This window comes from Pseudomyrmex gracilis, unplaced genomic scaffold (assembly GCF_002006095.1).
Source record: "Pseudomyrmex gracilis isolate BER0280 unplaced genomic scaffold, ASM200609v1 scaffold_345, whole genome shotgun sequence".
NCBI classification, from domain to species: domain Eukaryota; kingdom Metazoa; phylum Arthropoda; class Insecta; order Hymenoptera; family Formicidae; genus Pseudomyrmex; species Pseudomyrmex gracilis.
In genome coordinates, this window is record NW_018020929.1 from 88,189 (window position 1) to 100,907 (window position 12,719).

Sequence of the window (12,719 nt, forward strand, 5' to 3'; positions counted from 1 at the left end):
TATACTAAGTAGTTCCAGCGTTGACCGCTCGATAGCGCCGCTTACCCGCGCTAGAAAAAATCAGTCCGGGAACTTTCCGGACAAACTGTGTATTCTGTTACCTCGCGTGAGGTCGAGGATGCTGCGTGGGAGGGACGCCGAGGAGAATTATTATTATTTTACAACACTTATTAGGTTTTAATAAATTCATTTATTTCGTATTCTGTTTTTGTACACTTCCACTCACTCGCGATATCTTAAGTTCTTACGAGCGATGCTCTGATGGGCAGAGCCTTCGGCCGCGACACTATCCTAGACGATTCTGTCGTTTCCGCCCGGACACCGGCTTATATCCTAATCAATCACTCTGTGATTGGCCGAGGAAAACCAGGCAACATCCGGCCTTCGAAAAGTGCAATGAAAACCATTGCATCTTTTCGGCTGCACGTGCGACCTTCGACCGGTGCGTCCGTACGCACGCGGTCGCATATCGCCTCGCGACTGCTGACTGGACATCCGCGCCGGATTCCAGTCCCCCGTTTAAAGTAACACTAAACCCAGTAACCAAACCCCGAATTTAACCAATACTGCTTATTACGCAACACTTAATACATTAACTTAATACATAACCTAATACATAACTTAATACATAATTTATAACATCCTTTCTCTGTTGGAAGAGAAAAACTGACAGAGGAGGTTTTTCTTGCACTCACCACACACTGATATTTTAAAGAAGTGTAGTTGCTACCCCCTCAACGTGGGGTCCCCGACCTTTGCACTTGTGTTTTATCTGTGAAGGTCGTAGTTTACTTACATTACCGACAAAATGTACCCGTCGTGAACACTGCTGTTGTTGCGCGGTTGTTTTTTTACTTTTAATTACGATATATATTACAACGGCTATTATTAACAGTACTGTTATCGCACTTATGCTCGTGGGATACACAAAATATGGTTGTTTATAAAACTCTTGATCGAAATTGTTACTAGTTTTTTGTATCTGATTACTTATCGTCTGCAATTGTGTTTTGGCGTTTGTCAAATTTTGTAACTTTACCTCGTCAAATGCGTGTATGTTTTGTGGTACGGTTCTGTTTGTTTGTGTAAGTGTAATATTAAACTGTGGTAAGTACGTATTAATTTGCGCATGTTCTATTACTGATTTAGTGGTAACAAAAATATCTTTGGTTGAAAACCCACACTGATTCGTCAGTATTACTTTTCCAACCCCCGCTAAGGTTTCCGTTCTACTAGGTCCTTTTTCGCACCTGAAGGTTACAAACTGCTCGCCTAGCGTAGAATACAGCCATCTACATTTTTGTTGCGACTGAATCCAAATAGTGTGGTTGGACGTCTCATATGTCGTATTGCAATTTAAATAGTTGTTTAGTTCGTGTACGTATGCCTGTATCTCGCATGGCGAATTTGTCTGTACCTTATAAAGTGTTATTACGCTACCGCAGATGTAATGACCTTGAACATTTTTACACTTTTCTAGTTGATCTTGTGACAGTAATACATATGTCTGTCGGTTGCTGTCTATTGCAATAAGGGCATGTCGAACTCGCGCCACTGCAAACACGTTGCCGTGCACGTGTACCGGCAAGGGTATCACATTACAGATTTCGTCTTTGCACCACGGCGTGCACCGACGGTACGTTTACTACTATGAAGACATCCGATCCCTTGCAGTACACAGCAACCGTTACAATTTCCTTTATTTTTACCCAATTTTCTACTGTGATTTGGAATGGAAAGCGTNAATCACCTTGTAAATGGCCGCTTGTGTCGCGTAAACTTTGTATTATTTGTTCAATCGGAATGAATTCTAGTTGTGTAAGTTCGTCATCTGTTTTTGTTATGAGGTTTATTCTTTCTTTTATGTCTGATTCTAATTGTTGTAACATAATTGTGACGGATAACAGATGTTCGTTTAAAAGATTTCCTTGGTTTTGTCTATTTACCGACGTCATTATTTGCGACACGGAGTTTGCTAGCGTTTCTTCGTTACTTTGGATTATGCTTTCCACTCCGTCCAGGTGTGCTATGGTTGCATGTAACATTTTTAAGTGATTTTTTATTGCATGTTGTTCGGCTGTTTGTCTACTTTCTATTAGGTTGATGTGATCAGTGATCGCTTTTTCGTCATTCGCGTCCATCGTATCGAAGAGTTGCTTCGCTATTGAGCCGACTCCATTGACTAGCCCCCTACGCTTTCGTAACGAAAGCCTTACTATTATTTTAATTCGTTGGAAAATTTGAGTTACCACTTGTTCTCTACTTCGTAGTTTGGAATAAACGTCTTCACAGCTTACTTTGTTATTGTCACGGACCTCTACACTTGCGCACATTTTTCCCGTAATCTGTATTATTCTGTGTGCCTGTTCTAATCTTTTTTCTAACGCAGATGTTTCTAACTTAACTACTAATTTCCATTTTTTGTCAGGTCTTAACAGTGTTCCTTGTTTTTCGAAGTAGAGTCCGGGATTGTGCTGAAACCGCGTTATTGTATACCCGGGTGACTCGATCTCGCTGTTTGAGCGAAGATCGATATGCAGATCACGAACAAAATTCTGTAAAGAGAAAATACCGTGATGTTTTAAACGTTTGGTTTTGCTACATTAGTTGGACTCAGAATACTGTTCTTTTTTTTGCGTGTGCTGTCTGTCTTATCTCTAGTCTCAGTTTCCTGTATCATTTTTCTGCTTACGCTAGAGTTTCTGTTGTTCTTGGTTGCTTGTAGTGATGAGTCTCGTCAGTTGCACCCTGTCTTTAGAACAGTTACCTGTTTCTAGTGTTAAAAATTCTTTTTGCTAATATTTACATTGTTGCTATGGCTAACGCTGTGATTAACGCCCCCCTCCTTGTGGTATGTGGGGTCGAGACCTCGTGGCCTCGCGTGTGTGATTGGTGTTGCGACTATGAACCCATCGTTGCCCTAGTGTCCAGCGAGTTTTGCTTTACTTGCTGGGCGGCCACCGCCCGGGTCATTTACATCTTGTCGCGGCACCTTCACCACGGGGACCACGTCCCGCCGATCAGCGACGGGCCCGGCATAAGCCACTACTGGCCCGTTGAGGGTCCAAGGTGCTGTTTTTTGCGAGCTCACCGAGCGAACCATGGTGTGTGCCGGGTGCGTGCGTCGGCAGCTTGTTGACGACGTCCTGTCCTCATCTGAGGAGTGTGGTTTGTGCCGTTCGGTCGTCGTTGACTGGATCGCCATGTTGGCGGACGACCCTCACCGGTCCACGGACGAGACCCCACAGAGACGTCCCGCGTAGGTGAACCCCTACGAGGCCGACCGGTAAGTCCTTAGTTTTCTATATAGTGTTTTAACCCATTTGCATGCACTTTTACTGCGCGTCTTCCCTTTTTTACGACGTACGTCACGTCGGAGATTTTTTCGACTACTACATACGGTCCGATCCATAACGCTTCGAGCTTTTTCGATCTTCCCCGTCTTACCGTTTCATCAAACAGAAGAACCTTATCTCCTACTTTGAATTCTACCGCTTTTACTTGTTTGTCGTATTGTTTTTTTGCTTTTATCTTTTTGTGTTTTAAATTTTCTCTGGCTATTTTGTTTGCAGCACGTATTCCTTCTTTTAACTCGTGAGCGTATTCTTCCATATTATAAGTTTTTTCGGGTGGTTTTGCCAACGTTGTCGGGAGTTCGGCTTGTCTCTTGTAGACTAGTTCGAACGGTGTGAATCCCGTCGCGGTATGTGGTGTAGTGTTATACGCGAACATGGCGTAGGGTACCCATTCGTCCCAGTCATTCTGTTCGTAACTGATAAAATTTCGAATATACTCGATTAACGTTCGATGCGATCTCTTAAGAGCTCCGTTACTCTGTGGATGATACGCGGTTGTTTGCGCTTTGTTAATTTTTAATAACTTGCATGTATTTTTAAATACATCACCTACAAAGTTCGTACCCTGATCCGTGAGAATTACTTCCGGGATTCCGTATTCGCAAATTATTTTTATCGCGAATTCCTTTGCTACGGTGTTGGCCTCTTGATTTGCTATCGGGATAGCCTTGCTAAATTTTGTTCAATTATCTTGAAATGTTAATAGACACTTATTTCCGTTGCTTGAAATCGGTAACGGTTCCACTATATCCAGCGCGCATTTTTCGAATGGTTTACGTGGCGTGTCTGTTATTACTAGCGGCATTTTAACTTTACGTGTTAGTGTATTTCTTTGGCAAAACGTACATTTTTTTATATAATTTTTCACGTCTTTAGTTAAAGTTGGCCACTTGTGAAGTAATTTGATTCGTTCCACTCTCCGTTCAATGCCCTGATGACCACCGATCGGTGTGTCATGGTATTCATACAATATTGTTCGTTTCTCTTCTTCTGTGTATTCTCTTTCTTTCTTGTCTGTGAGTTCTTCTGCTTNATTCTTGATTGCAGTTCTTTCTTTCTCATTTGCACTTGCGTTGTCTGTTATCTTTCTTGCTTTTGCGCTTTCTTCTGTCTCACTTGCGCTCGCGTCTTCCTCTGTCTCACTCTCGCTTGCGCTTTCTTTTATCTCGCTTGCGTTTTTTTCTATCTCGCTTGCGTTTATACTTTTCTCTGTCGCGTTCGCGTTCGTGCTTTTCTTTGTCTTACTTTCTTTAACGTTAAATAGCCACACGAGACGGGTCTTTAACGTTAAATAGCCACACGAGAGCCTTGTGGTCTGTTATTATTTTGAACCTTGTACCATACAAGTACGGTCTACAGTGATTAACGGCCCATACTATTGCTAATAATTCCTTTTCAGTTGTATTATAATTTCATTCCGCCTTGTTTAGCACGCGACTCGCGTACGCGATGGGCTTATCTCCCCCTGCGTCGCCTTGCGATAAGACCGCTCCGACCGCGTAACCTGACGCGTCTGTCGTGACGATAAACTCGCGGTTGAAATCGGGATACGCTAATACAGGTGCCGTAATCAATTTTTCTTTTAAAACTTTGAACGCTTTTTGCTGTTCTGCGCTCCACGCAAACTTTGCTTCCTTACGTGTTAATTGTGTCAATGGTTTCGCTATTTTTGAAAATTTGTCAATAAATTTGCGGTAATATCCGGCCAGACCAATAAATGCTTGCACGTCTTTTAACTTTTTTGGTAGTGGAAAATTTTTTACCGCGTCTATCTTGGATGAGTCGGGTAGAATGCCGTTTTCCGTTATGATATGCTCCAAATACGTGACTTCTTTTCTTAGAAATTCGCATTTATCGGGTTGTAACTTTAACTTATTTTTTCTTAATCGTTTTAATACTTCTTTTAACCGGCTATTGTGTTCCTTTAAATTTGCCCCGTAAATCACAATATCGTCTAAGTACACGAAGCATTTAACACCTTGCATCCCTACCAGTACTGTGTTCATTAACATTTGGAACGTGGCGGGTGTATTTTTCAAACCGAATGGCATTTGGTTATATTTGAAATGCCCGTACGACGTAGAAAACGCCGTTTTTTGCTTATCTTCCTCGGCCATAGGTATCTGATGATACCCCGAGGCAAAATCCAACGTGGAAAAATATTTCGCATTTCCTACCTGATCTAGTATATCAGTTATATTAGGAAGTGGGAATGAGTCTCCTACGGTGACGTCATTCAGTTTTCGGAAATCGATTACGACGCGTAACTTTCGTACTCCGGACGCGTCTAATATTTTTGGTACCACTAATAGTGGTGCGTTCCACTGACTCGTGCTATGTCTAATTAGATCGATTTCTAACATTTCATTTATTTGCTTATCTACCTCTTGCTTGTGTTTGTCNGATAGTCTGTATGGTCGTACGTTTATTGGTGCAGTCCGTCTTCGTCGGTATGTAATGCGATACCGCGTTGGTGCAGGTCAGTGTCTCTCCTTGGAGATGAAATACGTTGCTATATTCCTCGCAAATTTCTTTTAAACTTTTTTTTTCTTCTTGATTTAAGTGTTGCATGCGCAATGAGGCTTTTACTATTTCCTGTCGCTCTCTTTCTGATTTTTTTATCTCTACCTTGGCGACCTGTCCTTTCGCTTCTTGCATATCTAACTGCAATTTGTCTAGCGTTACATGTGGCATTTGCATCTTTACTTCTTTTTCCGTGGTGTTTATCACATTCACGGGGCATACATTGTTCTCGGGTTGCACTAAGCAACTCCCGATAAAGATTCGGCTGTTCTTCTTTCGCTTGCACGATACCTACGTGATTCACGTTTGTAAATGCCCGTATTATTGTTTCGCACCGCGGTGGTAACGTTATCGCGTGATATGGATACAAGACCATTGAATCTTTTCCAATTATTATTTCTCCCTTTTTATGACACGGTATCGCGTGATATTTTTTACGAAAATCGTTTCCTAGGATTTCCTGGTAATTGATTGGGAAATTGTTTTGTTGCGTTAAATTTTCCTATTACGCGCGCGGTGTGCCCCGTTACTCCGGTCAGTTTCATTTTTAATTTTTCAACCAGGGTTTTCCCTTTCAAATATTTTACTTTTATTAGTGATATAGTCACACCCATATCATATAACAATTCGGCTGTGCTCTTTTTCGTTTCAACAATCGGTACGCTCACTAGGTCTAGACTTGCATGGTTCGTGTCTACTGCTGTCACATGAAGCTCTGCTGCTTCTATTGCCTTATTTTTTCTTCTGTGGTCGCATTCTTTATCACTACTTGAAGAATCACGATTTTCGCACGTATTTACTTTGCTTTTATCGTGCTTAACAAACTTTTTCTTTTTTTCTCTCGGCTTCTTTTCGCTTTTACTTTTTCCGTTAAGCAACCAGCACTCATCTCTCCTGTGCACCGCCTTTTTGCAGTAATTGCAAAATTTTTCCGTAGCATTTATCCGTCGCCCTTCGGGTTTCGGTAAACTGTTTCGGCTTGAGCGACACTCTTGCCCGTAATGCCCTGTTTTTCCTCATTTGTAACAATTATGGTTTTTGTTAATATTTCGTAATTGTGGCGGTATTCGATTTTGGTAGTTCCCGCGGCCTTTTCTTCCGCACTTGCTTCCGCTAGTGCTTCTTGGAGCGTATTGTAATTGCGTGACCTTATTATTTATTTAAGGTCATCCCTTAGCTCAATTTGGAATTGATGCAAGGCTCGTTCCTTGATCGTTTCCAAGATAATTCTTGTTTGTTCATTGATCCGCGCTTTTCCTTTGATCATGGATTCGTAAAGCTCCATGGAAAGTTGGTTTACGCGTTGTCCGAACGTTAGCGCGTTCTCCTCCGTTTTCTGCTTTAGAGAACTGAACTCAATTTGTAGCTCTGTCGTATCTTTTTTAGCGGAGTACGTTGCTTCCAACTCATTTTTTAGTTGTTCGAAACTGTGAATATCTCGCGTTTTAAAATCCAGCAAAGTTTGTCTCTTTAGTTTGGTGCACAGTATTGCTTCTAATAGCGTTCTTTCGTCTACCGGAATATTTTTCATTGCGTAAGTACACGCACTTAAAAATTCGCGTAACTGCGTCTGCGTTTTGCCGTCGAATACTGGTATCATCGCGCGCGCCTCTTTCAACAACATGTAATCACTCAAGTGCGCCGTTTGATTTCTCACGTCCGCCGCCGTCCGTCCGTATGTTACGTCCAGCGCGCTATCGCGTTCTCGCGTTACATCGTCGGCCCTTGTGCGACGTCTAAGCGGTTCGTCGTCCTCGTACACTTGTGAAGTACGGCGTCGCACTACTTGCCGCTTCAGACCTCGCACCTTCGTTTGCAATTCTCGGAAGGCCTGCATCAACTCGCGCATAAACAAAGTATTTAAGGAGTCATCGGGGTTTCTATTTGCCTCCTTGACCTCGCCTGCGGGTCTGTTCAGCCCGCTGCACCTTGGAGGGGTTGTCTACCTCCTAACTCACTACGCATTCGGTCTATCTCTCTATCCACGTCAGCTTGTGTCTGATGTACTCTATCAAGTTGTTCGTCCAACGAGTCGTTAGGCGCGTGAGCCATTATCGTATGTATTTCCTTCGAATCGAACACACTACTATCGTACGAGGTTAACGAAAATTCTCCGCGTTCGGACACGTCACTCGGAGTCCGACTAACGTAAGGCTTACGTTTTCTAGGTTCAGGGTTTACTTGAGGAAGTAAACGCTCGTCTACATCAAATGTAAACTCGCGGTCTACCGTAATATTCTCTTGTAATTCGTTCTCAGTCGTGCTACCGCTTCCGCTACTAAACTCAAGAGCCAAATTTCGTCAAACCCGACCGGACCTCTTGATACTGCGAGGTTCTCTATTCTGACACGGATCGCTCTGTGTTTCCCTAACTTTTCAATGTTGTAACGTTCGCTTTGCCGGTTCCGAGAGTAGCCACGATTTATTTCGCGTCTCGCCCGGTACGTTGAAACTAGGCAATTCTAACCGAAATTCACTACTGTTAATCGGTGTTAACTCGTCCGCTACTTCCCAGTTTTCGCACATAAAAAAAAAGAATTTCCTGACTTACATTAATAACCGCATCTCGCCTTACGCTCGTGTTCGTATCGGTGTCGCTGACCGCCTCTGCTGCCGTTGACGCGCTGCTCCCTCGCCGCGCTGCTTCTCCGGCTGCTCGTTCTCTGTCAGTCGTTCGCTCCTCGTCGGTCGCTCTTTCTCGCTTGCCGCTCTGTTTGTTTCTTGCTAGCTGCGTTCAGCCAAATTCAACGTTCCGGATCCTACCAAGGTCCTGATCATTGAGACCAATCCTTTTGCTTCTCCGCGACTCCTGTCGCTTTTTTTATTATTTTCTACAGGCACCTGGTTTGTGCGCTGTCGTTTTTTTCAACCGCTCGGGCTTATCGCTGAGTCGGAGGTATCTTGCTCTCGCTCAGTTACTCGAGAGTGCCTCTCTTGCGTGCTCCTCTCTTTTATTGTGTCGTCTTACGCCTTCCTTCGCTGATAGTAGTTAGCATAGGTCAGTTACTTACTGCCTATTTCTTTGTGAGAATCATCTGTTGCTTATTAACTCAGTTGTTACTGTTTTCCCTGATACTCAAGATTTTTATTTTTTTTGTCGCAGATTCCTGAAGTATTTTCTCGGCGTGTCTATGCAGCATCCCACTGCTGCCACCAATTTTGTTACCTTGCGTGAAGTCGAGGATGCTGCGTGGGAGGGACGCCGAGAAGAATTATTATTATTTTACAACACTTATTACGTTTTAATAAATTCATTTATTTCGTATTCTGCTTTTGTACACTTCCACTCACTCGCGATTACTTAAGTCCTTACAAGCGATGCTCTGATGGGCAGAGCCTCCGGCCGCGACACTATCTTAGACGATTCTGTCGTTTCCGCCCGGACACCGGCTTATATCCTCGAGTCAATCACTCTGTGATTGGCCGAGGAAAACCAGGCGACATCCGGCCTTCGAAAAGCGCAATGCAAACTATTGCATCTTTTTGGCTGCACGTGCGACCTTCGACCGGTGCGTCCTTACGCACGCGGTCGCATATCGCTTTGCGACTGCTGACTGGACATCCGCGCCGGATTCCAGTCCCCCGTGTAAAGTAACACTAAACCCAGTAACCAAACCCCGGATTTAACCAATACCGCTTATTACGCAACATTTAATACATTAACTTAATACATAACTTAATACATAACTTAATACGTAATTTATAACAAGTCTTTAAATTTTGTTACATGTAAAGTACTACACGTAATAATTTCAACCGAAATTTTAATTTTAAAATTCATCTAGGATGCTTAATTTGAATCATAAATAGATGAAATATCCAATTTATCTCCCTATCAAATTTAAAGATTTATTGCGTAAAATCATCTTGGCCAAGCGAACCCAGAATTTCTTGCACGGATTTTTAATGTCAAAACAAGGTAAATTGGGTATTTCATCTACTTGTGATGAAAACCAAGCATCCGAGATAAATTATTGAATTGAAATTTCAGGTAAAAGTATTACGTTTATTAATTTACACGTTTAAATAAATTTAAAGAATAATTACATTTACGCGTACATGTAGCATTAACCGTATATACTTCATTTGACATTTTCACAAGTTTCAAATATTGGTGAAAAATGTTTTACATATAAATATAATACAATTTTCTATATGTTTTGTTCTATATTTTGTTCTAACAGGTGGTAACATATAATGTAATATATAATGAATGNTTAATTTTTTATCATAGGTTATGTAATAGGTATTTCATAATAACTAATTGTCTATAATTTTAAACATGTTTACAGAACATCTGTCAGATATTAAAAGAAATCAAGAGATCGATTATTCACGCTTACAAAATAATATAAGTATTAGAAGATTGCGCACACGATTTAACAGAGATAAAAATGCAAAAATTATACAAGGGCAAAATGCTCTTACAAATGGTGATATTTCTTTACAACAGTTTTTACGTATGTTTTCACGGTTTACCCAGCATCACTCTGAAATATTATTAGAAGGTAAATATAATTATAATTTATTTCTTTGTCTTAGAATCCCGGTAGAAAATTTTTCATATATACTTCTACGCAAATTAAAATAATTATGTCTAATTATGCAAATTTATATGCCAAATATGTCTATACAATTTTATACACGAAAAATTTCTTTTCTTAAGAGAATAGCTTCAGAGATATTTCATATCAAATTACAAAATAACTCTACTAGTATCATGTTAGATACAAAAAAATTATATAAAACTATATTTTTAAAAAATTTTTGATATATCATCATATATACTTATATATAAATTAAAATAATTATGTCTAATTATGCAAATTTATATGCCAAATATGTCCATACAAATTTATACATGGAAAATTTTTTACTGGGACGTCTCAATAATAAATGTATATGTAATAATGTTTTCTCCAATATTTCTTTTGATTGTTGTTTATATAAAGTTTTATTCGCAAATTATACATATCATATATTTATGATTATATTTATACTACTACTGTTACAATAATACTATATGTTATATTATACGTCGTTTATTAATTATTATTTACAGACAATGATGATGTAGAAATAGATGCAACTCTGCTTTCGGATGAGATCCTGGAAGGTAAAAATTAATAATTTAATATTGAAGGTAGTTCCAGATTACTACCATGATCAAAAAATACCGGAATTTATTCATAAAAAGAAAAGTACATGTTTATTCTTCAAAATTCAAGTTGTCCCCTTCAAAGTAGTCCCCGTCGGCTGCGATGCATTTGTGCTAGCGTTTGATCCACTCCTCGAAGCTTTTCTGGAAATCGGTTTTTGGTATAGCCATTAGTGCCTCCAGCGATTTTAGCTTTATTGCTTCCACACTCTCAAAACGAGTTCCTCGTAGTGGTTTTTTGAGTCAATCAAATAGGAAAAAGTCACATAGTGCCAGATCAGGTGAATTGGGCGGTTGTTGAATGGTATTGGTGTTGTTTTTGACGAGAAACTCACAAATAATCAACGCATTATGAGATGGCGCATTATCGTCATGGAGAATTCACGAGTTGTTGCCCCACAAAGCAGGTCTTTTTTTGCGGATAGCTTTGCGTACGGATCCAAATGATATGTTGGTGGTCTCAGCTATCTCCGTTATCGTCAATTTGCGATTTTCGATCAACAATTGTCGGATTTCATCGACGTTTTTATCAGTTTTCGATGTCGATGGCCTCCCAGGACGAGCATTGTCCTCAACAGCCTCACGACCACTTTTAAAGCGTTCATACCACTGGTACACCTGTGTTTTCGATAGAGTATCGTCACCATAACACTTTTGTAACATTTGTAATGTGTCGAAACACTTAATTTCATTTTTATAGCAAAATTTAATGCAAGAACGTTGTTCAAGTTTTGAATCCATTGTAAAAATCGCCGCGACGTTAAAACTTGATGTAAAGAAATCACTGTCATAAAGGTAAATGAACAGCTGATAAGCAGAAGCTTGGCATGGGTGTTTGTAACAGTGCTGCCAACGTGACACAAACAACAGAATTTTAAACCAATAAGCCCGCGATGTTTAAATTAAAAATTCCGGTTATTTTTTTATCATGATAATATACGCGGTTTATGATTCACGATTTACAAAATATTGTTCGAAATTTATGAGTTTGCATATTTAACATGAGAATATTTATTTATTGTTCATCATTTATGTACAAAAGTATCAGTAGATCCGATTTTTGTCAAATCAACAAGTAAGGAGTTATGAATTGAGCATAGTTTGAAGCTAGCTTAAGGCCTAGTATACTGTTGATGTCGTAAATGTTGTTGTAAGAAACTAATCAATTCCAGTTAAATTTAGAGAAAAATATTAGATTATGATTGATTTATCTCTTTACGACAATAACTTACAACATTTATTGTAGAATAGGCCTAACACTTATTGTACCTTACGAGTGAATGAATTCAAGAATCTTTACTTTAAATTAAAAGCTGTTATCTTTTAATTGTTGTGGTATTCAGAAAAAAATACTAAAATCTCAGTTATTTCATAGCACAATCATTATTTTATTTTGATCATCTACTCTCACCTAATCTCGTATAACAAAAGAACAACAAAAACCCATTTTTTTGAGTTCAATACTATTACTGACTTCTTTGACTGGACTTTTATATACTACTGTAAACAAAAAGTAAGGTAAATTTGTTTATAAAATGTAAATTCTTTATTTATTCATCCGAATCAATTTCATCCCCTTCAAAGTAATCCCCCCCAGATACAATGCACTTATGCCAACGCTTTTCCCAGTCCTCGAAACAGTCGGAATAGTCTTTTTTCGGTATAGCCTTCAAGACCTTCTT

At 39.9% G+C, this 12,719-nt stretch overlaps 1 long non-coding RNA gene across 1 annotated transcript in view; it reads left to right on the forward strand.

Moving 5' to 3' along the window:
• LOC109860212 overlaps nucleotides 1-11,010 on the forward strand; it is an 11,923-nt gene extending 913 nt beyond the window's left edge. Inside the window, exons 2-3 of the long non-coding RNA XR_002250801.1 lie at nucleotides 10,172-10,387; nucleotides 10,942-11,010. This is a non-coding gene — a long non-coding RNA (uncharacterized LOC109860212). The remainder of the gene's footprint in view (nucleotides 1-10,171; nucleotides 10,388-10,941) is intronic.
• The last annotated feature ends 1,709 nt before the right edge of the window (nucleotides 11,011-12,719 follow it).